At 37.6% G+C, this 25,364-nt stretch overlaps 1 protein-coding gene across 1 annotated transcript in view; it reads right to left on the bottom strand.

The window, feature by feature from the left end:
• The window catches only part of LOC109404744 (igLON family member 5-like), a 289,833-nt gene that overhangs the window by 165,246 nt on the left and 99,223 nt on the right, over nucleotides 1–25,364 (bottom strand). The window lies entirely within an intron of this gene.

Here is a 25,364-nt window from a genome sequence, read left to right as displayed (position 1 = left end):
TTAGAGTCCTTCCCTGGCACTCGGACGTAGATCAGCCGCCCCTAACATGGAGATCAGACGTTGTTGTGAGCCGCTCCTCCTGGAGAACAGATGCTCAGGTTTGTCGAAGCGAACCCCCCCCCTTCCCTGTCAGCCTACGACCAAAGCTCCCACCGGGGTTGCTTACCCGATCTTCCCTAAGGTTGCTCATAGTTTCCGGCCGGTACCGCGAGGAGGTAGGGATAGGAGTTGCTGGGTAGAGGCCAGTGGATCACAATGGGATCTGAATTGCGCAGCATACCCAGCCTTTACCGTGCCACCCCCTGTATATAAAAAGCTAAATATAATATGTTCCGATCGTTTGATTACAATTTTCGCGTCAAATTGATGGAATTCGAGATATTGGTGAGGAAAAGGGAAAAACTATTTAAGTTTTAGCAAAATTTCCAAAAAAAATGAAAATTTTTATTTTTTAGTAAAAACAAAAATAAAAATGTATCACAACAAATATTTGAAATGCTAAATGTTAGCGAGTTACAGTAAAAATGTCAGTTCATCTCAGAAATTCTTTAGTGATTTATCAAAGAATGACAAACAATTCATGGATCTTCAAGATTGCTCAATGGATTCCTGTAAAAAAAATCCATCAGGAACTCCCAAGCGATTCCTTCCGAAAATTTTCCAGAGAATTAAAAGAATATGCCAGGATTGCCCTCAGACATTTCTCTGAGAAGAAAAATCATGAGTGGGCAGTTCTGAATGTACCACGAGAGCACTGATTACTGCATGACCAATAGTTATTGGGCTTGTTTTATATGTAACTGAGCCGTATCTTTTAACACTTTCCAACTTTTTTTACAATCTACCGAATGCAAAAATCATTATACACCCGATTCTTTATTTTGTACGGGTCGTTATTTTGCTATAACTCAGTCAATTTTGAATCGATTCTCATGAAATTTTGTACACTGATACCCGAGCAGAAGGGCATACCTTACAAACACCGTACAAAGAGCAACCTGTGCTCTAATACCTCAAGTTGGTATTGCTATATTATTCTACGCAATGTTATGAGTCATTAATGTGTCGAAGACAAAGTACATGATGGCAAAGGGCTCCAGGGAAGAATCACCGCGCCCGCCACCCCGAATTCATATCGACGGTGATGAAATCGAGGCGGTTGAAGAATTCGTGTACATGGACTCACTGGTGACCGCCAACAACGACACCAGCAGAGAAATTCAGAGGCGCATTGTGACAGGAAATCGTGCCTACTTTGGACTCCGCAGAACTCTACGATCGAATAAAGTTCGCCGTAACACGAAGTTAACCATCTACAAAACGTTGATTAGACCAGTCGTCCTCTATGGGCACGAAACATGGACCCTACGTGCAGAGGACCAACGCGCCCTTGGAGTTTTCGAACGGAAGGTGTTAGAAGCAGCCGCGAAGCTGGTACACCGAATCTTTCAGCAGGGCAGTAATAATACATATTGGATTGCAGAGCCGCATGCTATAAAGCTAATTTTATTATGAATTAGTCATTTCTTAAATATTATTGTACAAAACACTTACAGCTTCGGTGGTTTTCGCGGTGGAACAACGATTGCAGTTCCATTGCATCCGTGCTGCTGCTAACTTCTACCTAATCACTTGAATACTAGAATCAGAAAGCACCGTTTACAAAGCAAAAAACCATCGAAGATTGACATAAACACACAGAGTGAAGAAACAGACGTTCAGGGGTTCGTATAACCATTCGTACGTAACAGAAGGTGTTGCGTACCATCTACGGCGGAGTACAGATGGAAGACGGGACTTGGAGAAGGCGAATGAACCACGAGCTGCATCAGCTGCTGGGAGAACCAACCATCGTCCATACCGCGAAAATCGGGAGGCTACGGTGGGCGGGTCACGTCATCAGGATGTCGGATAGCAACCCGACTAAAATGGTTCTCGAGAGTCATCCGACCGGAACAAGAAGACGTGGAGCGCAGCGAGCTAGGTGGGTCGAACAAGTGGAGGACGATCTGCGGACCCTACGCAGAGTGCAGAACTGGAGACAAACAGCCATGGACCGAGTGGAATGGAGGCGGCTACTATGTACAGCAGAGGCCACCCCGGTCTTAGCCTGACCGGTAAGGTAAGTAATGTTATGAGAACACCACAATAACAAATGGAGGTATTTGAGCAAAGTTAGGTATTGATGTGGTATTGTTGATTTAGCTAGGAAAATAACTGAATAACAAGATTCGTTATTACATCATGGAGCTTTCGAAAAATGTTCAATTTAATAGCAAGACATGTTATAACTTTGTTATTTCAAACCTTCTGGATAACAAATAGAGCACTTGAAATGTATGGTATGCATTCATTATTGGAATAACAAGATTTGATATTTTTCAGGTGTTATTTATACAAAATTATGGTATTCATTTTTGTTATTTTGCCTCTTATGTCTACCTAATGAAGGGCATATCGAGGTATAATGCTATTTAAGACAAATACCTCGATATGTTATTTTGTTGCTATTCTTTTCTGCTCGGGTAGTACTATGTGTACATGTGTACATAATTTCATGAGAATCGGTTGAAAATTGACTGAGTTATAGCAAAAATCAGACCCGTGCAAAAAAGAACCGGGTGTACACAAAACTTATCTAAATGTATGGTCTGCGTCAGCAAATATAATCAGAGAACAAAAGTTAACAACCACTCTTTGCAGCTAGAATTGACTGTTACACATGTCCTTTGCTCACACCCGCAACCCGCATCCATCATCACTGTAGGTGATATAGAGGAAGTCTAAGACCCTCAGCTCCGAACTACACACGGGTGCAAGAAACAATCAAGACTAAATTATCCTTGTCATTGGGCAGGCAGTATGTAATCATTCTTCTCCTGAACCGCACATAGCTTTCCGCGAAACCGCAATCGGCTTGTTTCCTGTTGACCATACATGGTCGCCAACTTACGACGACGACGACGACGTCGGGACGGATGAAGTGTAAGGCAATAAAAATGAAATAAGTTGCCATAAAGGTGACATTCACAAGTATCAATCATACGGCGCGACGGCGTGCGATGGTCGAGCGAGGTGCAAAAGCCTTTCGCCGTAAGTGGCCCTTGCAGGTGCAAAAACCAGGCTCTTGGTAGACACACGTCGTGACTTTTCCACCCCAAGAGCATGACCGTGACAGGTTGAATGGATTGCCAGACCAGCCATACCACTTGGACGGCTCGATGAGCTTCAACTGGCGCCATTAAGAGACTACGGTCGAGCGAGGTGACGTGACATGCCTTCCGGTTTTCCTTCTGAGGTTGGTTGATGGGTTCACACTTTCCAGGCAGCGTCAATCGATAAAATGGGAGATAACGGCTTAAGGCTCCATGACAAGGTGAACTTCTAAACTTTTCACCGTTGGAGGGAGGTGCGAGAACGATGACTTTCATAATTTGGGAAAACAAGCAAAGGTGGCATTTGCGTTATGGGGCGGACAACACCGAAGCTAGAAAATTACATGTTATCATCGGCTGAGCTGGCGTGCCTGGCAGTAAATCAATATTTACCGTCCGAGGAACTAGGTGTTGCAAGAAACCCATTCATTCATTAGGATAATAATGACCTGATGAGAATTTCTCTTGCTACGTGACTAAATCGATAGCATGACTATGGAAAATGGGAAAACACTATGAACCTAACATTAGCAGACTAAACTAACACATTTTGATAAATGACATCAGTTATTTGTGCACCATGTTAGCTCAGTACGATCACCTCTGTTTGTACTCGAGAGAACTATTTACGGTTTATTGAAGTAATTTAATGTAATCCGAAAAAGACTAACACGAAAGTATTTCTTACTATCAAACACAACCCGTTCTCTATTCGTTATAAAGACAAAGATTTTTTCTCCAATCTAATAAATTGTTCAATAATCAGCGTGACACTTTTAATTAACCCATCTCAAGATTTCGTCATAGATGTCACGCAAATATTTGAGGATCACCCCATTTCAAAAAGCTCCAACCCGGAACTCTAATCCCCCGAGGCCATGGGTCACAAGAATCCATCATATTTTTTGCAATCTCCCAGCATCCACTGATATTTCGTGCCTTTCTCCGAATCGCCTATATCCGTCCATAACCATTCCCAACGAAACATCAATCTTGACTTCTTCGAGCGAGGCGCATCATCCTTCTTATCATCGCTTGTCCGAACAAAAAACAATCAATCGATAGCCTGCGGGTTGGACCAGGGTTGTGACACTTGTCCCTATGAGCGAGCCGGGCGGAGAGTGACCAAAAGAAGATATGAAAATCCGTAATAAATCATACCATATTCGGAAGGTATATCGGGGACGAAACGTGTATGTGTGTGTGAGTGTAAACAAATGTTGCCCAAATACCTTTGCCGCCTAGTTTTACCTGGTTCCGGTTGGTCGCGTGACCCCGGTCCAGATTTCGATCGTGGGTTCATTGATTGGAAGGTTCTCCACCGGAGGGCATTTCAGTCGACAAGAAGAATGTTGTTTATTTGGGATTTGTTCACTATTCGCTCGAAAATGATCGATTTAGCTTAATTCTGATCGAAATTTTCTTATATTATTAGATCACCCTACTACGCCTACACAATTAATGAAGTATTTCATCCACATCTGTATTTAAAAGTTGGAGGAATAGACGAACGGTTAGGGCTGTGCCTGTCAATCAGCAGATCAGTGTACAAATCTACGTTATTTTTATAAGACTTATTTGATTTAAAGTATTTTCCTAAGTTAGTTCTTAAAAAAAATATCTAGCAGGATTTAATTTTGTTCAGTTAATTATTTAAGATACCGTTGTTTGGGGGTGACAATTGATCAGAGGGGCGACATTGGGTCATTATTATCTGAAATATCTCTACAAATATTGTAAATATCACATCAAAAATTTGGTTGTGACATCCTCTTAGTTGCAAGCAATTCTTGTCGAAAAAATAGGTTTCTAGAGCTTTTAGTTAATTTGTGATAAATCATCGAAAAAGCTTGAAAATAAGGCCTTTTAAAATGTTACTTTTAAGGCTCGATGAAATATGATATAATATTATTAAGTAGTATCAACCTTGACCAGAACTTTATTAACTTGCTTTGTTGTCTTGTCCATGGGTTTCATTTGAAATTTCTCCAGGCGTTCCTCCAGAAATTGATTCAGGAATTTTCCCTGGAGGTTTCCTTGGCACTTCTTCAACAAATTTCAAGAAATTTTCAAAAAATTGATCTTTAAATTGGTCTACGGGTTTCGTCAGAAATTTTTTCAGAAGTTCTATAGGAAATTTAATCAAGGATTGCTACATAAGTGCATGCTTGCATTTCTTCATATATTTTTTTTTTTCAAATATTTATTGAGGAATTCTTCCCGAAAATTTTTGCAGTAGATTTTCTTTGGAATTTCTACGAACAAACTTCTAAAAGTTTCTAAAGAAATTCTTCTAGGAATTTCCACTGGGGTTTCCCCAGGGATTCCCCCAAACGTTTTTAAAAAAGCTGCAATTCTAGGAAATTTCTTCTATAGCAATTCAGAAGTTCTTCCTGATTTTTTTCAGAAATTATTGCTTGAATTTCTTCAGGAGTACCTTCAGATATTACTCAATTAAATAAGGGATTTTATCGTGCATTTAATTAGAGGTTCTACTTGAAGTTCCTCCTGTTATTCCTCTAGCGATTGCTTTGGATTTATTTGGACCCTCCTCTAGGGATTTTTTTTTTCAAAATGATTTTCTCAAAGATTCTCTCAACAATTCCTGCAGAAATTACTCTAAAACCTGTTCCTTAGCACAGGTATTCAATGTATTGTTTTTAAGGAATTTTCTTATGAATGCTTGCAAAGCACCCTCTAAAAGCACCCTCTGCTTCGGTTCGTCCCAATATTATTTCTGAGATTTCTACAAAAATGCATTTTTTCAATTTCTTCAGAATTTTTTTCAGAAACTTCTCCATGTAGTGGTTTGGGAATGTTTGTGTTCTAATCCCTGCAGTAGGGTTTCTTAATTTTGAAAATAATTGATTTTTGATTTTTATACGAAATAGCTTTTTTAAGCCACAATGATTTTGTTCAAATTTTTAGAACTTTATTTTAATACCTAGAGTGAGTGTACCTATCATTGTGATAATAATGTAAACTCATTAAAACAAAATTAATCGTACCATCTAATGAAGTGTGTCTATTAAAAATGCTTTTTGGTAACATTTCAGTTGAAAAAGTGCTCAATTGCCATTACCGCAACATGATAGGTACTACCACAACGAAGGGAACGATTACCATAAAATCAATTTTAAAGATTGTTTTATGAAATTACCTTTTGATAGCTTGGCAACTGCTTGACAGCTCTTTTCAGTACAAAAACCAACTAGGGGTGATTCAACAAATCTCTCCCATGCAAACATAAAATTGATTTTCAAATAGGCTCCCAGGCACAAAAATTCATGAAATTTCGAATTCCGGTTCAGTTCCGCTGAAGAAGCCAATTCACTGAGTACAAATCCAGGGTCTCCAGTTAGCCTAGTGATTAAGGCTACGGATCGCCAATCCGGAGACGGCGGGTTCGATTCCCGTTCCAGTCGGGAAAATTTTCTCGACTCCCTAGGCATAGTGTATCATTGACCCTTGCCTCACAATATACAAATTCATGCAATGACAGGCAAAGAAAGCACTTCAATTAATAACTGTGGAAATGTTCAAGGAACACTTAGTTGAAGCGAGACAGGCCAAGTCCCAGTGGGTACGTAGAGCCATAAAGAAGAAGAAGAAGAAGAAAAAATCCCTTCAATAATGCTTGATATTGTAATTTTTTCAAGAATTCTCTAGGAGTGCTTCCATAGATTTCTTTAGAAATACCTCAAAAAATTGAGCATAGAAGAGAATAATTCCTCCAGTACCGTTGTCTGCAATTTTTACAGATTTTTTAAAAGATTCCTTCAGGAATTCCTATACGATTTTACAGGAATCCCTCCAGAAGCATTTTTCCTAGGAATTACTCGCGGAGTTCTTCCATAATCTGCTCATGTTTTTTTTCTGCGAAGGGCCGATTCAAATATGACGTCCATCATTTTTCGGAAATTTGAGACCCCCCCCCTCCCCCTTCTGTCACGCTATTTTGTATACCTTATACATGGAGTGTCACACTTTCTCAGACCCCCCTCCCCCCTAAACGATGGACGTCATATTTGAATGACCCCGAATAACGTGTTTCTTCAAATGTTTTCCAAGGTATTATCTAAGGCATTTATTCAGGAATTTCACAAGAGATAACTTCAGAAATTGCTTCAAACTTTTTTCAGGAATTTCTACAAAAAAAACCAAGATTTTTTTCCAAGAGTTTCCAAAAGTACCTCCAGGTACTTTAGGGGATTTCTTAACAAAAATTTTCAAAGTTTTTCTTGAAACGATCCTCCAAGGATTTATTATAAATTCTTTAAAGAATCATCAAGTAATTTCAAAGCAATATTCAGAACAATTTCTGAAAATTTTCTGAAGGAAGATTTGAGCAAATTCTGCTGTGATCTCTAAAGACATCCGAGGAAATATTTCTGATTGAACTACAAGAGCAATTGAAAAAAAAAACTGTCTAACTTTCTGCAGAATTCACTGAAAAATCTTCACAATAAAATCTACTCTGGGACATAAAAATCCAAAGCAATCCCTAAAGAACTTACAATAAATTAGTTTTTTTGAAGAATATTTGGAAATCTTCATGGAAAAAGTATTGAAAAAAATCCTTACTGAATTTCCTGGAGATATCCCTAAAATTTCAAGGAAGTCCCTGGAGATAAAAATGTCTTCTCAAATTAACGTAGAGACGAACCAGCCAATGGCTGAAAGACTCTTTAATAAAGACAAATCAATTCTCAAATAAATTCTGGAAGAAACCCTGGAGTAATTACTGAAGATATCTCCAGCAGAATCCCTTTGGAAATCTTGGAAAGCACTTTTGAATGAATCTCTGGTGGAATATTCGAATAAATCCCTGGGAATTTTTTTAAGGAATCTCAGCAGGAATTTCTTAAGAACTTCCTAGAGAAACTTCCCAGGTAACCCTTGGTGCAATTCCTAGAAAAAATGTTGATAAACTTATAGAAAAATGTATGGGAAAATCCTGTAATAAAATTATTGGAGGATTTTCTAGAAGTGTTCTTGAAGAAATCTGTAGACGAATTTCCGAAGAAAAAATCTGAATACATCGAATAAAAGCATTCTGCACTCGTTCTATAGAAATGCCTAGACAATATTTTTAAATGGATTTCTTATAGAACTCGTATGGTGAAATTATTGGAATTATCCTTGGAGGAAATTTAGAATTAGTTTCTGGGGTAATACATGGAGGAATATCCAGAACAAGTCCTGAAGGAATCTCTGTATTAACTCTTGCAGGAATCTCTGAAGGAGTTCCTGCCTGAATCATTGAATATGATATTGCAAGAATCTCTGGGAGAATTCCTGCAGGATTTTCTAGATGAATCCTTGGAGTAAGCTTGCAGTTTGTATGGGAAAACATGGCCAAATGGATGAAGAAATCTTAAGTTTTCGATTTTTACCGCTAAGTTGAGCTGTAAGCGCTTAAAACCTTTTGGTATTTTTTTTCAATTGTTGGGAAAATTTGCTTATGATTTCAGAAAAAAAATGTGTCTTCGATGCTTCGTTTTTGATTTATGATTTTTCAAAGCAGGTGTTGTCTGTAGAAAATGTTTGTCTTGCACTCCCGAGCAGTAGGGAATAACAACAGCATAAGGAGCTGTGCAATTTGAGTAAAATAACTGAATAAAAGATTCGATGATTTTTATGTTATTAACATAACATATTATGTTATAAACTTGTCTGTTATAAGCGGCAAAATAACAAATATCAACACAAAAAAATAGTTCTTGGAAAACCATTTTAATAACTTATTTTGTTATTTTCAATAACAACCTAATAACAGTGAATTTGGAAAATATTTCAATAACAGATATTAATATGTTATTGATAATAATCGGAAAGCAAAATTTGTTATGGTATCAAAATCGTAACTAAATAAATTATGATACTTATTATATAAAGTTATTTACTTTGTCTCACAAACCCACCAATAACATGAGTAAAATACTTTAAATGATCGAAAAATACTATATTCATATTCAGAAACAGAATGAATTAATCATTTTAAAAGAATATAAAAAACTTCCAAAAATTTCTCTGAGAGTTCTTCCACGAAATCATTCACAGATTTTCAAAGATTCCTTTAGAAATTCTTCCAGAATTATGAACAGAATCCCTTCAAGAATTTCTTCAGAATTTCCCGTGATTATTTGTCCCGAATTTCATCTTAAGATGTCTCTGAAAATTTCTTTGAGAATGTATCCAGGATTTTTTTCTGAAGAATTCTGCAGGAGTTTTTCTAAAAGATTTTGCCAACGATTCTAATAATAGCTCAGAAGAATTACTTTTATAATTTGTAAGAAGATTGCGCCATGAGTTCTTTTGAAGACTCGTCCAGGGTATCGAAGGGTTTCTCCAGAACTTCGAAGTGTTTTTCCGAATAATATTTAAGGAATTTTCAGAGGATTCGTTCAGAAATGTCCGTCCTAAATGTATACAAAAATGGAACAAAACAAAAGAACAGCTAATTATTATCGAATTGTTGCTTTGATTTCAAAACTTGTTACTGTTGTGCTATTGTTGATAAGTTGATCAATAGTACAACAATAACAAAACTTGTAGTTCTTCAAAATATGTTTTTGAAATGTACCTGAGTGAACGTATATCCACGGTGTCTATGAGAAAAAATATTATCGAAAAAAAATCAGTATCGCTAAAACATCCACCAATCGAAAGCTAAGGTCCTCCCCTGTCATTCTATGCAAAAATTAAAATGTTCTATCGGGGGTTCTAGAACATTTTTTTAAATTATATATTTTTGATATCATATGGCAACGGTTTATCAGTGATATGTTGCGAATGGTACAAGCATGCATGAGACATCAATTCGATTTGGCCATAGTAGGCCATGATTTTGTTTCGAATAAGTTATTTATTTGTTACGTGTTGCTAGTATGAAAAAAAAATCTCAATGCTATATAAGAACATTCAATGAAGTAACATTCTAATGAACATTATAGAAAGGCATAGAAAAGACATAGTTGAATATTCTGAATTGTGAACTTGGAAGAGTTAATTTATTGATGATTATTATATTCATCACTCTCAGCGCTAGCGCGCTAGCAAATTAACTTGAAAAATTACAGAGGCTTGATTCTAAATTATAGAAATTAATAGCAAACTTTAACAATACTCAAATAAGGCTGAAATGTCATACATTTGACTTCGTATAGATGATGATGATTGTATTCATCTTTATTGGCAGCACTACTCAGTATATTTTTCATCAAAGTCGGCTATGAAGAATGAAGGTATCGGTTTGAATTCCAACGTGGACAGGTCAGTGCTTATTTTGTGAAAGTGGTGCAAAAATTGGTTTGTATCTTGTCATTCGGAAAACAGGTAAGATTACAAAAAATCGAAGTAGGATTATAATGTTGACATTTGAAAATTTATATATCAAATAGGAAATTTGCAACATGAAACCAAAAAGTCACGAAGAGAATCGTACAAAAGTTTGCATATTGTGTTTGAAGAAGAATTTCCTTCAGCCGCTATCAACAAATGCGATTGATATTATTGAACAGCACTTTCTACCCGATGTTAAAAGCATAAGTTGGTATTATCCAACAAATATTTGTCGAGCTTGTTCGTATGTAGTCCATACGTTCAGGGATAGTAATGAACCTGTATCGGTGTATGCGTACAAATACAATGTAAAATCGACCACTCGAAGCAGCATAACTTGCTCTTGTGAAATTTGCACTGCAGCACGAATAACTATTACACCGAAATCGAAAGGGAAACGTGGTAGACCAAGCTCCTCAGATAATGCGAAAAGGAGATGCCAGCTCAACTTATGCATGAGCTGCTATGGGGAAAAGGCCAAGGGTAAGCCACACGTATGTACGAAAACTGTAGCGCAACGCAACATGCTGAACATTCTTCAGAACAGTAATGTTGTTGGAGATGATGGCTATTTGGAAAATGTTGAGAAGTTCGCTGCAACGTGGATTGCGGCACGATTACCCAACAGCTCCAAATTCCACATTTTGCGTTACCACGTCCCCGAGTTTTGTGAATTCTTTGGAAGCGGTATGAGCAAATACGGCGAACAAGCCAGCGAAGCAGTGCATTTTGATTTTCAAATTGCGTGGAATCGTGTCAAAGTTCCAGAAAACTCAGAAACGTATGACCGGCAGCTTCTTCGTGCTACAGTCATGTATAATAGCGAGCATCTGTAGAATATTTTGGTTTATGTTCCATTTATGCATTTTGATTGTGAAACATTTGAATTCGATAAAACATGCTTTGAAATAAATAATTTGATGAACGAGGTTAATCAATTTAATACGTTCTTATGCGCAAGATCAAATCTGTAGTTCCATCTTCACATTCTTCCAGTTGTCTTAACAGTCAAGTATCCAGCAGACGCTGTCACTCACTTACCTACCGGACAATTTCTCGATTATTTTCCTATCTATCTAATGGAAAACATTGTTGAATTTGAATAGGATCTAAAACAAACTCGGTGATTACGGAATGTATATAAATTTTGTTGCAAAACATTTGATAAATTGCGTTGGGTGGTAAGTGGGTGAAACCGCCTTACACAAAATCCGAATGAATAAAATATCAAAAATCAGGCATAGCATTTGTAAAGGACCTATCTGCTTTTTGTAAACAAACATGTTTCTGTTGCTGAAGCGCCCATCTGTAACCACCCACGCACATCAACACCCTTAACAGATAGCTTGTAGAATGCTCTTTCTGATAAGGGTGTTGCTGTGCGTGGGTGGATGCAATTGCAGATGGGCCCCACAGAGACAGAAACGTGTTTGTTTACGCAAAACAGATAGGCCCTTTTCAAATGTTACGCCTAAAATAACATCCCCGATCATTCTTCCCCCTCCTCAGAAAGAATGTTAATTTTAAATGGGTTCAAAGTATGAAAGAAAGAGGTGATAAGATCCTATTAATTTAAAATCAATTTAAAAAAACACTATTTTCTTAAAAAAAAAATGTTCTAGAACCCCCGATAGAACATTTTAATTTTTGCATAGAATGACAGGGGAGGACCTTAGCTTTCGATTGGTGGATGTTTTAGCGATACTGATTTTTTTTCAATAATATTGTTCTACCAGAGACACCGTGATCAATTATTAAATTGTAACAAAATTAGATTGTCCAACAAAATTTGTTATTGAAAAGCTATGTCTTGATAATCAAATAATAACTAAACAAGATATAAAAACAGGTTATGTGATTTCGTAGTTATTAATTTGATAGTCTCTTCTGCTCGGGCTGGAGTTTTCCGGAAAATTAGGCGGCCCTGATTTTTTCAATTGAATTTAGAAAATTCCCGTGAGATATGTCTAAACTAATTCCCATAGAAATTCACGGGAAATATTTTTGAATAAATTTCATAAAAAAACTGGTGATGAAATTATAGAGTGAATACTAGATAAACTTCTCTATTCCGCAAAATCATTACTCATTCTGTGGCTTGGTTGGTTACTGCGCTGGTCTAGCGAATACGGAGTCGTGGGTTCGAATCCCACCAGAACGCGATTTTTTTTTCACAAAATTTCATCTCTCAATTTGTCAATTAGCAACATTTCGTGCCTTCTAATTACAAGTTTTTCCAGCATACGGATTCCTGTCAAAAATCATTGAAGGACTTTTTGAGAAATCCCATGGAAGTCTTACTTAAGGATATTGTGTAGAAATTTCAGGGGGATCTCCTAATGAAAATTTCGAAAAATTCTAGAGGAGATTCTGAAGCGATCCATGGAATATGTTTTGAGTAACATTCAAAAGAGATCCGTGTGAGTCTTTCTAGAAGAGATTCCTGGAGCATTTTCTAAACGAATCCATGGAGCAATATCAGAAGGAATCTAGAGAAGTTTTTATAAATAAGTTTTCAAATTTATTTCTGTGATAATCTCTAGAAAAAAATGGAGAATCATCAAATGGAAACTATGAATTTTCATTAGAAAAAAATTCTAAGGTATTCATGGCAGAATTTCTTTGGAAGATTTTCCGAAAAAATCGCTGGAGGAAAAAAGTGGAGGATTTTTGATGAATTTTTTAACGTATCCATGATAGAACTAAAGAAATTCCTGGGGTAAATTTCCTAGTGAATCTTTGATATTTTTTTTTGAAAAGGCCGTTGAGGAATTTAAGAAATGCCGTGACAAATTTCTGAAAAAATCTTCGAAATATTTTATTTGTATGGTTTTCTGAATCTCTGGATAAAGTTCTAATATCACACATTCTAATTTTATTTAGTTTATGAGGGCGTTAAAACATGGCAAACGCTCAAATGAAACTAACTTTTTCTACATATGAGGATACGAAAAAATCTAAGACGTTTTCTTAATTTAGGAGGAGAAAATTGCGATTGACCGATGAAAACCCCCCACGACGAAGAGAAAAAAACCAGCCGATAATACCCAAAGTCACCCTACATGAGTATAAATTATGAACGCAACAGTTCTATCTAAATTAAATTGCAAAAGCTTGCATACTTTTAGGCGTTCATCGGTAAAAAAATCTGTCCCAATTCTGGTCCCAATTTACAAAATTTATTCCAATTTGTAAAAAAATACGCTTCGTCAACCGATTCAAGACCAGATTTGGACACTACTATGATCGATCTGTCTCGGTACTACTATCTACGTTAATGGAACATTTAATGAAAAAAAAAGTCAAAACATTATTTTACCAGATTGTTTGAAGGTATTCACAAATGAAGAAAATAACAAAAGTTTTTATTGTTTTGCCAAAAAAAAGTTTTATATAGACTCGGTTTCAATGAAAGTGTCTCTTAGGTGGATTTCCACATGTATAGTTACGATCCACGTTTGCCTTTTTTCTTAATTGATTGATTGATGGAATTAAAGGTGGTTGGATGGTTAGAACACATGACTATCACGCCGAGGACCTGGGATCGAATCCAACTCCCGACAAACTCACAAAACGTGAGTTCTTCCTTCGGAAGGAAAGTAAAGCGTGGGTCCCGAGATTTACTAGCCAAGGGCTAAAAAACTCGTTAATACAGATTACCTCGTTTTACGGTATGATATGATATGATATCAAAATTGCTATTTATAATGTAACCGTTGAAAGAATTTCTTGATGATTTCCGGAGTGATTAGCATACCAATCCCACCCACGATTGTAAGAAATAACCGGTTCATCAGATTGGAAACAGACTTAATGAGTATGACTGAATAGCGGAAGAAAGCAAGGATCCTACTTGGACCTTTTTTTGTTGCATTCCGCTTCCTGTTATCTTCTCCCGAGATGATATCGTTTTTCATTTTTTTCTTCATTAGTCTGTTTTATTCGAGAGAACCTTCCTCGGGCGCGGGTGTTTTGTTTTCCATTGTGGCAACTCGCGGTTGATTGGGTTCCGAAATTGAAGACAAGCAAACAGAAGAATTACAATCGACCAAAAGTGTGATCATCCGTGGATGTTGTTAGGGTATACCTGAAAATAAACAGAAAAAAAATAGAAGTTGATAAATTTCCGGCTCAGATGAAGCAGCGTGTGGCTATTAATAGATTTATAGCAAGCAAATCCACTTCTGCAGAAAACCAACCGCCTGTGACTCAGCCAAGGACAGTAATTGCATAATAACGGTCGTCGTTTTCAACCGCAATTTCTCCAGTACGACAGGCGTGACATTTTAATGCACGATATCCCTACACCGCCGGTCGTCTTGCAGGCAGTGCAGCTGGTTAGCCAACACGAACGGAACCGAAGCAGCCAAGCGGTTGAACACTGGCTGAACAAGCAACTGGGTTGCGCTTGACGGTTCCGGAACCATTCGTCATAACTGCGCAAGAAATGCAATCCTGAGTACCTACCTACCTATGCAAAGGTGTTGAAAACTAGCTTGGCAACTGTAAATTTTGTCACTTTGCAGATTTATTCCTGGAAGGAGACCGCTGCCTGGAACCGAGGACGACGACATAATGTATGAGGATTGAACTTTTTTTTTCGTGACCTCGTTCTGTGTGGACAAGAAAAGGGAAAGAGATAGGCCAGTTTCCTGGTATTGGAATCAGTTGCAGAGTTCACAGAGGGACCGTTCATTAGACCGTTCGTAGATAATATTCTAACATTTCTTGTAAAAAATGTAATGGTATTTTGTCAGAACTATAAATTTACACCATCTTCAGCCAGTGGCTGTACATACCAAACACAAATGGTGCCGGAGGGGTCATATATGACCCCAACATTTAAATGGCTGTATGAATTCATACCTCACATATCATGAAAAAGAATACTGCCTTCGGCAAAATTATTGCAAATTGAGTCCTTTGTTGAGGAAAAATGGGAATATTTGGATATGCGACTTTATTGACAATCTTGAACATCCTGATCCTGAACACCATAGAGAAACGAAATAATTGACATACCAGTTGTCATTAGCAGAGCCAGCATTTTCTTTTTTCTCACTCACTCTCCTAGACATACACGAGAAAGAAACAGATGGAAGAGGGGGCAGCTTGCCTCCTCTTTCATCTCGCTCATTTTTCTGCATATTTATGAGAGTGAGTAAGAAAAAATAAAATGCTGGCTCCGCTAATGCCAGTTGTTCTAAATGCTAAATTTGGATATGGGTTACGGTCATATGTATTCATTTAACCTTCATTAAGAATATCAAAAGGTGTTTTATATTCTTGGATGTTCTAGGTATTCCAAAGTGTCCTGTAGTAAAGTCACTCAAATATACAAGAATAATTGATATCTACAATGTGACTACTTTGGAGTTCAGAACTTCAGGTCTACACTTATAACAGTAACCATATCTGCTATACATAGTAACGAGACATAATCAACCGTGATTACTGGAGCAATCTGAAGTCTACATAATTACATATCAACCTTTGGGGCATTCGGGGTCGTCCAAACTGTTCTACAATGAAGTCCTTCAAGTCTTCAAGAATAACTTTATAAATAATAGCATTGCATAATCTTCTGGGATTTGTGAAGCTCTTAAAATCTCAGTCTACAATGTCATTTAGTGACACTATAGGGATTCCAAATTAGTCAAATTATGGAGTTCCGAACTTCAGGTCTATACACGTAAAAGTAGCCATATCTGACATATTCAGTAACGTTGCATAATAAACAGTAATTACTGGACCAACCAGAAGTCTATTCTACATTATTATGAACCTTTGGGACATAAAGACCCGGGTCGTCCAAACTGTATTGAAGTTTAGCTCTCGACAGTAACAGTAGTTATTCTCACAATGAACTGTAACAATACACATCCAGCTGTAATCTGTAATCCTCTTGGCATTCCATGAGTCATTTTGAGTTAACGAAATAGTTTTGAGATATTTCAGATTAACTACTCTAGAGATCATAGTTCATAGCTTGTGATAAAAGCTTTTGCCACTACGTTAAGAAGTGTTACATAATCCACTGTGTTTACTATATAGTTCGAGGAACCAGGCCCGTGCACAGAAAAGGCGACAAAGGAGGGGTTTAACCCCCAAAACCCCTCCCTTGTGCACGGACTTGCGAGGAACAATAAGCGTTGTAATATATTATTGAGATATTATAGGCCACCTTTATTGTCATGAAGCTTAGTTGATGAAAACAACCACTGTAACATGAGGTGATTTCGTTTTAGTAACGTTAAGCATCCAAACAGGATCCATGAACCTCCTAACTCACAAGGAAGGGTCACTTCACGATAGTTTTGTGATAGTTCTATCAGAAGCTCAACGCATCCCGCAAAGGCTTCGTGCCACGAGCCGAAATGTGCATGGATAAGAATGGGAGCATCTTGACGGACGGACTTTAGGTGATTGCAAAGTGGAAGCAACACTACGACGCACACCTTAATGGTTGTGGGAAGCGCAGACATGTGGGACCAAGGCAGTGGAAGAAATGACGTCGTCAGTACAGCAGGGAGCAACAACGAGCCAACTCTCACGTTGAGAGAAAATAAGGAAGCTATCCAGCACCTCAAGAACAATAAGTCAGCTGGTATGGATATCGGAGCTGAACTCATCAAGATGGGCTCAGAAAAGTTTGTCTGCCTACACCAGCTAATAGGATTAGGGAAACCGAACAGCTACCGAAGGAGTGGGAGAAGGGATCATTCTTTCAACCTACAAGAAAGATGACAAGTTGGAGTGTGAGAACTTCCGAGCGAACACAATTCTGAATGTCGCTTACCCCGGAGTACATCGTAAGGCACAGAGTCAGGGTAGGGGATAGAGTAGAGGAAAGAACATAGTTAACCCTTTATAAGGCCGAGAGAACTAGGCACGGAATCCACTCGTTCTACATTGGAATATAAAGTACATGTGCTGTAATGAACAAAAACGTTTTTATTTTCAAAAAATTCGATGGTTGATTTTGTATGAAAAAAATTGGTCTAAATTTCAACTTTTTGCCAACAAAGTTTAAAATGTTGTTATTTTGTGATGTGTTTATCAATCATGCTGATTTTTTGACAGGTTATTACCCTTATATTCATAAGTTATTTGTGTGAATTTGAACTCGATTGGTCAATTATTTTGGACGATATGGCAATTTTAGTACATGCCCATTTATTATAGTACATTTTTTCAAAAGGCCGAGTTTCTAAAAGTAATGAAGTAATCAAGTTGAAATTTTGTCCACAAGTAAATGGAACATAGGCCTTTCATTCTCCATCATTCGATTTTCAATTCGCTCACCACAACAGAAGTTCGAGCTTATAAACCTTTATGCACTCAAAAATGGCGGTTTTTGGAGAGAAATTTTGTTCTAAAAAAGCCCATTCATATTTGTTATGGCTCAAAAAAATCATGAGTGCACACAAAGGCCTCTGATGTGTCCATCAGTTAAAACAGAAGTTGTAAAAATTTTCTAAATGAACAGAAAAAAATATGTGCACAAGGTGGCAATATACAGTGTATCAAATAATTGTCCGTACAGCAAATTTTTTGTCGAATTAATTTTTCATTCAAATGTTAATAACTTTTTCATGTGTCAATCAAAAACGCTGAAATTTTGACCAATCATGAATCATATTTTAAAGCTCCATTAGTAAAATTTTGAGCGAGATCGAATAAGTTTTCTAAAAGTTATAGAACTTTTAGTAAAACTTATAAGATTTTTGAACACATTTTTAAAACATTATATCTCAATATGTACTCGATGATTTTTTTTCATTTTTTTTTTTTGTGTTACATCTTATACCTAAGGCTTTCATATGCAGTAATGTTTGGGGTTATATATTCACTACAAAAAATATGAAAAATGTACGTAAGTAGTTGGCGATGTTTTAAAATTTACCATATTTTGCACATATAATCTGCCAAACGTTATCCACCAATAAAAGTGCATTAACTGAACAAAAAATCCATAGGACCTACTCTTCATATGTAGATTAGTAGGTCCTATATAAAAATATATCATTAAGAGAGTTGTAAGAAGTTGAAAACACTTGGCACTTTTATTGATTAAAATATGAAAAATTTCCAAATGACACTCTGAACATATACAGATTTTTCATATTTTTTGTAGTGAATATAATACCTTAAACGAAGCTGCATATGAAAGCCTTAGGTATAAGCTGTAACACGAAAAATATTTAAATAGTTTCATCTAGTACATATTAAGATATAATGTTTTAAAAATGTATTCAAAAATTTTATAAGTTTTACTAAAAGTTCTATAATTTTCAGAAAACTTATTCGATCTCGCTCAAAATTTTACCAATGGAGCTTTAATATATAAGATATAATTGGTCAAAATTTCAGCGTTTTTGATTGACGTATAAAAAAGTTATAATCATTTAAATGAAAAATTATTTTGACCGAAAAATTGCTGTACGGACAATTGTTTGATACACTGTAGTTGCCACTGCCTTATAAAGGGTTAAGATAGAGGTATGATGGAGAGTAGGGTAGTGGTTAAGACCAATGATTTGGATAGATGGTAGTGTAGACGGAAGTTTAAAGGTTTTGGATGAAGTGTAGAATGGACAGTCATGGTAGAGGATAGGATAGAGGATAGAGTAGAGGGTTAGGGAAGCTAGTTGGATAGAGTGTAGAGTAGAGAGGAATAAAAAAAAGTAAAAAAAAAATTAGGGTAGAAGGTAAGGTATACGGTAGGTTAGAGAAGCTGAAGGATAGGGTAGGGCTGACGGTATGGTAGAGGATTCGGGTGAAGAACAGGGCAGAGGATAGGGTAGAGGATTAAATTAGAGGATAAAGTGAATGGTTAGGGCTAAGGGTAGGTCAGAGGCTTAAGGTAGAGAGTAAGGGTAGATTGTGTGGTGAAGGGTAAGGGTAGAAGGTAGGTAAGAGGATAAGGTAGGGTAGACGGAAAGGTAGAGGGTTAGAGTAAATAGTAGGGTTGAGGGTAAGGAAGGGTAAGGGTATGATGGAGGGTTAGAGTAGGGAGTCACGATACGCGCTGGGTAGATGGTAGGGATGATGGTAAGGTAGAGGGTTAGAGTAGATAATAGGATGGAGGATAGTGTGAAGCGCAGTGTGAAGGGTTAGGGAAGGGGGTGCGGCAGAATGTAAAATAAAGAAAGGGATTATTTCTCGTATTCATTTCGGTATTCCTTCAGGGCAATCTCGGGATTTGTTCTTTGACTATTTCAGGGATTCCTGCTCAGCTTCCAATCGGGATTTCTGCCATGATTCATCTAAGAGTTTCATCAGGTATTTTCTACGGTAGTCCTCCAGGAGTTACTTCAATGATTTCGGCCTGGATTTCTTGAGAAATCCTGAAAGATTCTTTCAGAAATTCTAGCCGGCATTCCTTCATGTATTCTTGCTGAAATTACTTTAGGAATTCCTCCTGGCATTACTTCAGAGAATTCGGCCAGGATATATTATGGTAATCCATTGGGAATTCTTTTAGGTATAAGTGCCGGGTCCCTGCTGAAAGAAGAATCTTTTGAAGTATCTCTGTGAAAGAATCCTCAGAAACTTCTAAAAATTTCAAGAGCAATCACCGGAACTATACTTGATGATTTTCTGGAAGAATTCCTAACGAAAATACTCGCGGAAAATACGAAAACCTACAGAAATTCGTGAAGGACCGCGTAAGTAATTTCTGTAAAAAAAATCCAGAGGAGTTCCCAGATAAATTCCTCTAGTAAGTAACCCCAGTTTTGAATCTCCGATAAAATTCATAGTAGGTATCTCTAGAACAACTTCTGGAAAAATCCTGGAGTGATTCCTAAAAGAATAATTGGAGAAACTCCTAATGATATGTCTGAAGAGAACTGTGTAAGTATTCCAGATAAAATTTCTGGAGAAATTGGCGGAAGAATTTCTACAAAAAATCAAAAAAAAAATTGTGTAATTGTATAACTCTTGGACGAATTCCGGCAGAAATGGCTTGACAAATTCTAATATGATTTCCAGGAGAGTTCCCAGCAAAAGATTCTGGAAGAATCTCTGCGCAAATTACGGAAGCAATACCAATAAATGTTTTTGTAGAAATTCTATGAGGAAATCCTGAGCTAATCCTAAGAGAAATCCTGAAGAGCTTTCCAGAAGAATTTCTGGATAAATTGTTTGAGTAGTTTCTGGATAAATAGCTGGTTTTTGAAGAAGATTTCCTCAAGACTTCGCTGGAGAAAACCATGGATAATTTTCCGGTAGAACTTCTGGCGGAATCTCAGCAGTTATTTCTAAAGAAATCCTTGGAGGAAGTTCTGAACAAATTCCTAGATAAACTACTGGAAAAGCTCACGTAGTAATTGTCGGATAAATATTGAACTAAGCCCCACCTTAATTTCTGGATAGATCTCTGGTAAAGTGCCTGTAAAAATTTCTTGGAAAAGTCCAGCAGGAATACCAGCGAATTTCTGAAATAGAAATTCTAGGAGGAGTCCCGAGAAGAATTAATGGTGAAATTTCTAAACAAGCTGTCATTTGAACCTACTCACATGTTCAAGCGCACAAATCTAATGACACATAAACCAGCGCTCAGGACCTTCTTATTCAAGTGAGCAAGAACAAAATCAAAATTACACTATCGTTAGTTGGAGTGTTGTAGCTTTCTCAGTGTAAAGGAATGAAATGGCTAGTTTGGCATAGCCCAAGGTTTCGGTCCCGTGTGTTGGACCTTTTTCAAGAGATAAGCGGTCAAAAGTCTCTTGTTTCATTCCTTGAAAAAGGCCCAAACATTCCGAGTAGGAACGAATAACTGACACATAACTGCAGCATACCAAAGTCAGGTACCATACCAAGACAAGGTATTGGTCGGTTATTCTGGTATTGAAAATAACTTACTTTGGTATTTTGTAGGTATTGATAAAATACCTCAATAGCTCTATTGGTTTGGTGTTGAGGACTGCTTGAGGTATTATTCAATTATGGAAACATCACCATTCAAATTGTATGGAAAAATCGTCGATTATTATTTAGGTATTGGCTTGGGTATTGTCATTCCTGATGTCATCATTCGCGTGTTATGCACAGAATACACACCAGTTATTACTTTAGGTATTTTCCTCTCATGCAGGGCTTCTTAATACCTCATTCAGGTTGTAGGTATTCAGTTTTCCATACCTGAGTTTTTTTTTTTTTTTTTAATGCGACCCTCCACTCTCCCCCACACCAAGAGGCTCTAATATCGACCCCCTTGGTCACTACTGGCCCACTGGCGCATCTTAATTCTCAGCAAAACTGGCAACATTCAAAAATAACAACAATTTTAAATTAATGCTGAGAATTATTATCACAACAAAAAACAAGGAGAAATATGGAGAAAAAATAAACCTAATAAACTTTACTGACGTGCTTACAGGGGACGATGAATCCTTTTAAGTAAACACATACTAGATAAAATCAACTACAATATTCTAAGCTGTTTATTGACGGTTAATTATACTTTTACAATAAAAGCGTACGGATGTTGTCTTTCAGATATCGCTTGATATTGGTTTTGAAGCTATAACGACTGCTGATTTGCTGTAGATTACACGGGAGATTGTTGAATTTTAACGGACCGGTAACAGAGAAAAGTTTTTCGCCGAAACTCGATAATGCTCTGACTCTAATAATATCATTGGCTCGCCTGGTGTTATGGGTTCTTGTAGCTGTCTGTATCAACGAATTATGATGAATAAGTGGATTATTTAGGACATGATGAGTTTGTTATACTTCAGCTATTTTCTCCTGCTCTGAATGGGACCGCAACGTCAGGCTGCGTCAAACTAGCCGTTTCAATCCTGCAGACTGAGAAAGATACAACAGTTCAACATTCCTCCCAGTTAAAAAATTGACTTTAGTTGTTCACGTCATGAGATTCGAGATTCTGGTGCAATGTTGAACAGGTTCCCTAAGCAATTCACAGAGAATTGTCAAGTTTATATAAGCAAACTGAGCAAAGTATACTCAAAAGCTCACACATGTCTTTCATAATCATCAGTGGTGTATGTTGAATAATAACATATATATCTTGAAAAAAAAAAAACGATGGTTGCAAATCAAGCTCTCCTAGCTAAGCTAATGTGTATACACTACAAGTACAGAAGGCACAACGTAATTCAGTTGTTACAGATTGAGCTAGATTTCCAAATGCAGTATATATTATGCTCAAGTGCTCGATCCTGCTGAAAAGTCTCATTGAAATGTTTGAACAATAATTGGCCCATTACATTAAACGATGAAAATCTCTCTATTTAACTACCGTTCTTTTGGAGAAAATCGAGAAAAAAAATGGAAAGCCTAGTTCTACCGGCAGATTGTAAGCTCTGCTGCAGAGAAAGGAAAATACATTATAAATTACAGCTGCAGAGCAAGGTTTCGCTCTTTCCGCGTATATATCAAGGGTAGCTACATACAACAGTTCCTTTCCGTGTAATAGAAATTTGTTCCACTTTGCATAGTTTCACTTGGTTTGAGTTTTTCGTTTTTTTTTTCTCTCTCTTAGCTTCAACCACGAATTACAACCACGAATAGGGCACAAGGTTGGCAGTAGCTGGGACGGCAGTAGGTACCTGCATAGTGCATACTCTGTAGTGGCGCGTTAGAACTTGCTCGCTCGTTGGTTACATTTCATCGGTTTTCCTGTTGGTTGGAATGGTGCCACCTACGAGCACCCAGGAAAAGTCATTAATAATGCGGATAATCAAATTCGGGAACTGCATTCATTGCTTTTACAAACGTTTTTCAGCGCGTTTTTTTTCCTGTACGTAACGAAAATTTATGTCGAGACGATGTTATTTGATCGCTTTGCGGTTTCCCATCATTACGTGATTTGCCTGTTGGGATTGAATTTTTCAGCAGGATAAATTTAGCGCGAAGCTTAGCTGTAATCGAATGCCGTCCCAGGCTCGATTCCCATAGTTATACAACGTCGGGTGGAAAAATTGTGGCAAATCCGATTGAATCCTTCAAAATACCGTGAAAAATGGATCCACTAGCAACGGGTGCCATCAATCTGGTTTCGGTCGCAACTGGGAGCATTCCTGCTCACTACTTGTGGAAGGAACGGGCTTCCGAATCCGCAGCGCCACACCGATTTACCGCGATAAATAAAAAATAATCACTCTTTCCTGGGCTGGAAACAGACTAGAACGGAACGTGGCGTAACAGCGGGAGCCATTCGAAGCTTCGAACGGTTGCATGAAAAATTGGACTTTCAAGGATTTCATGCTGGCACAATTCGTCATCGATTTCCACTTTGTTCGAGCTGCAAGGACAGCGTTTCTCAAGTTGTTGATATCTGTCATTTGATTCGATTTCAAATCTAAAGTATTATAGTTGTTTTAGTCTTTTTTTTCTTCTTCTTCTTCTTCTTCTTCTTCTTCTTCTTCTTCTTCTTCTACTTCTTCTTCTTCTTCTTCTTCTGCTTCTTCTTGTTCTTCTTTTCCTTCTTTACGGCTTTACTGAAATATGGCTTGCCTATTTTCTACTTTAAGTTACATAGTGTTCTTTGAGCATTTCCACAGTTATTAATTGAAGGGCTTTATTTGCCTGTCATTGCATGAATTTGTACATTGTGAGGTAAGCACAATAATACACTATGCCCAGGCAGTCGAGAAAATTTTCCGAACCGGAACGGGAATCGAACCCGCCGTCTCCGGATTGACGATTCATAGCCTTAACCACTAGGCTAAATGGAGGCACCCTTTTAGTCATATGCAATTAAAAAAACAGCATAATATAAACACTGTTGATCTTACAATTTGTCTCAGTTTATAAATCAATACGAGGAAAATGTCATTACTGGACGCGAAACAGCATGGTCCAAACTGTTATGCGGAAGTTTTACGAAACTGTCAGCTGGACCTCTTGGGACCCCCTGCACCTGAGCTTAACCCGACAACGAAGTGAATCGAATCGACCGAACGATTCGGGAACCGGTCTCCATCATACCTACAGGATGTACGATTCCACAACCCAAACTGGCTTACAGACCGTGTAGCGATTGCTGAAAATTTCCCAATCTCGTTCAGCCATCACGGATGGTGGTGGTACAGTCCGCGTGTGAGACACGGTTGTCGTGTGCAATCCGATTCGCCTCACCACAGGGAAAAGATGATGCACATGTGTGCGCAATGATCATCATTGCAATCTCACTTTCCGGGAGCGGTATGAATAAAAAACGGAAAACGCTATCCATCAAAACCGATAACGGAGGGGTTTTTTCTGCTACCACGGGCGATTTCATATGTAGAACGGTTTGTCGCTGTCAGAAGAAACAAACGTTTCTGAATAACTAGAATCGTTGCTTTGAGATATTGGAGATTTTCGTCGATGAATGATTCCTAGTTTCCGCATAGAGAGTTGAAAAATTAGTAACAATATTGGAATGTTGGCTTGGGGTGCACATAGGTAAATATGGAGTGGGACTGTGCTGGAGCCACTCCCACAAGATATTTTATCTGCTGGATTCTCCGGTTCAGCTACGTAGAACCACGACTTCGAAATATACTGAAATTTTGCAACCTTTTACGCAAAAGACTGCCATATTGATGATAATAAAAGAAGCAGTACAGTACAATTCAGTGTTTTAGTCCAGCTAAATCTGGATTTCCAGCCTCGATTCGAATCAGATCTGATTTCACTACTCCATCCGAGCAAAGATGGTGGCAGAAAAAGAAAATCATCAAGATAGAGCGAAAAATATTACATTACGTGTTAGTCTTTTTGAATAAGGATAATGTAAAGTAAAATGAAAGACGATAGTACTGTACAGGTCAAGCCCTTGCGCAAGAGGGGGGGGGGGGGGGTGTTTTGGTGTTACCACCCCCCCCCCAACCCCCACTTTATCACGGT

This window comes from Aedes albopictus, chromosome 2 (assembly GCF_035046485.1).
Source record: "Aedes albopictus strain Foshan chromosome 2, AalbF5, whole genome shotgun sequence".
NCBI classification, from domain to species: domain Eukaryota; kingdom Metazoa; phylum Arthropoda; class Insecta; order Diptera; family Culicidae; genus Aedes; species Aedes albopictus.
The sequence above is the reverse complement of the archived record's forward strand: the minus strand, read 5'-3'. Positions and strand labels throughout refer to the sequence as shown.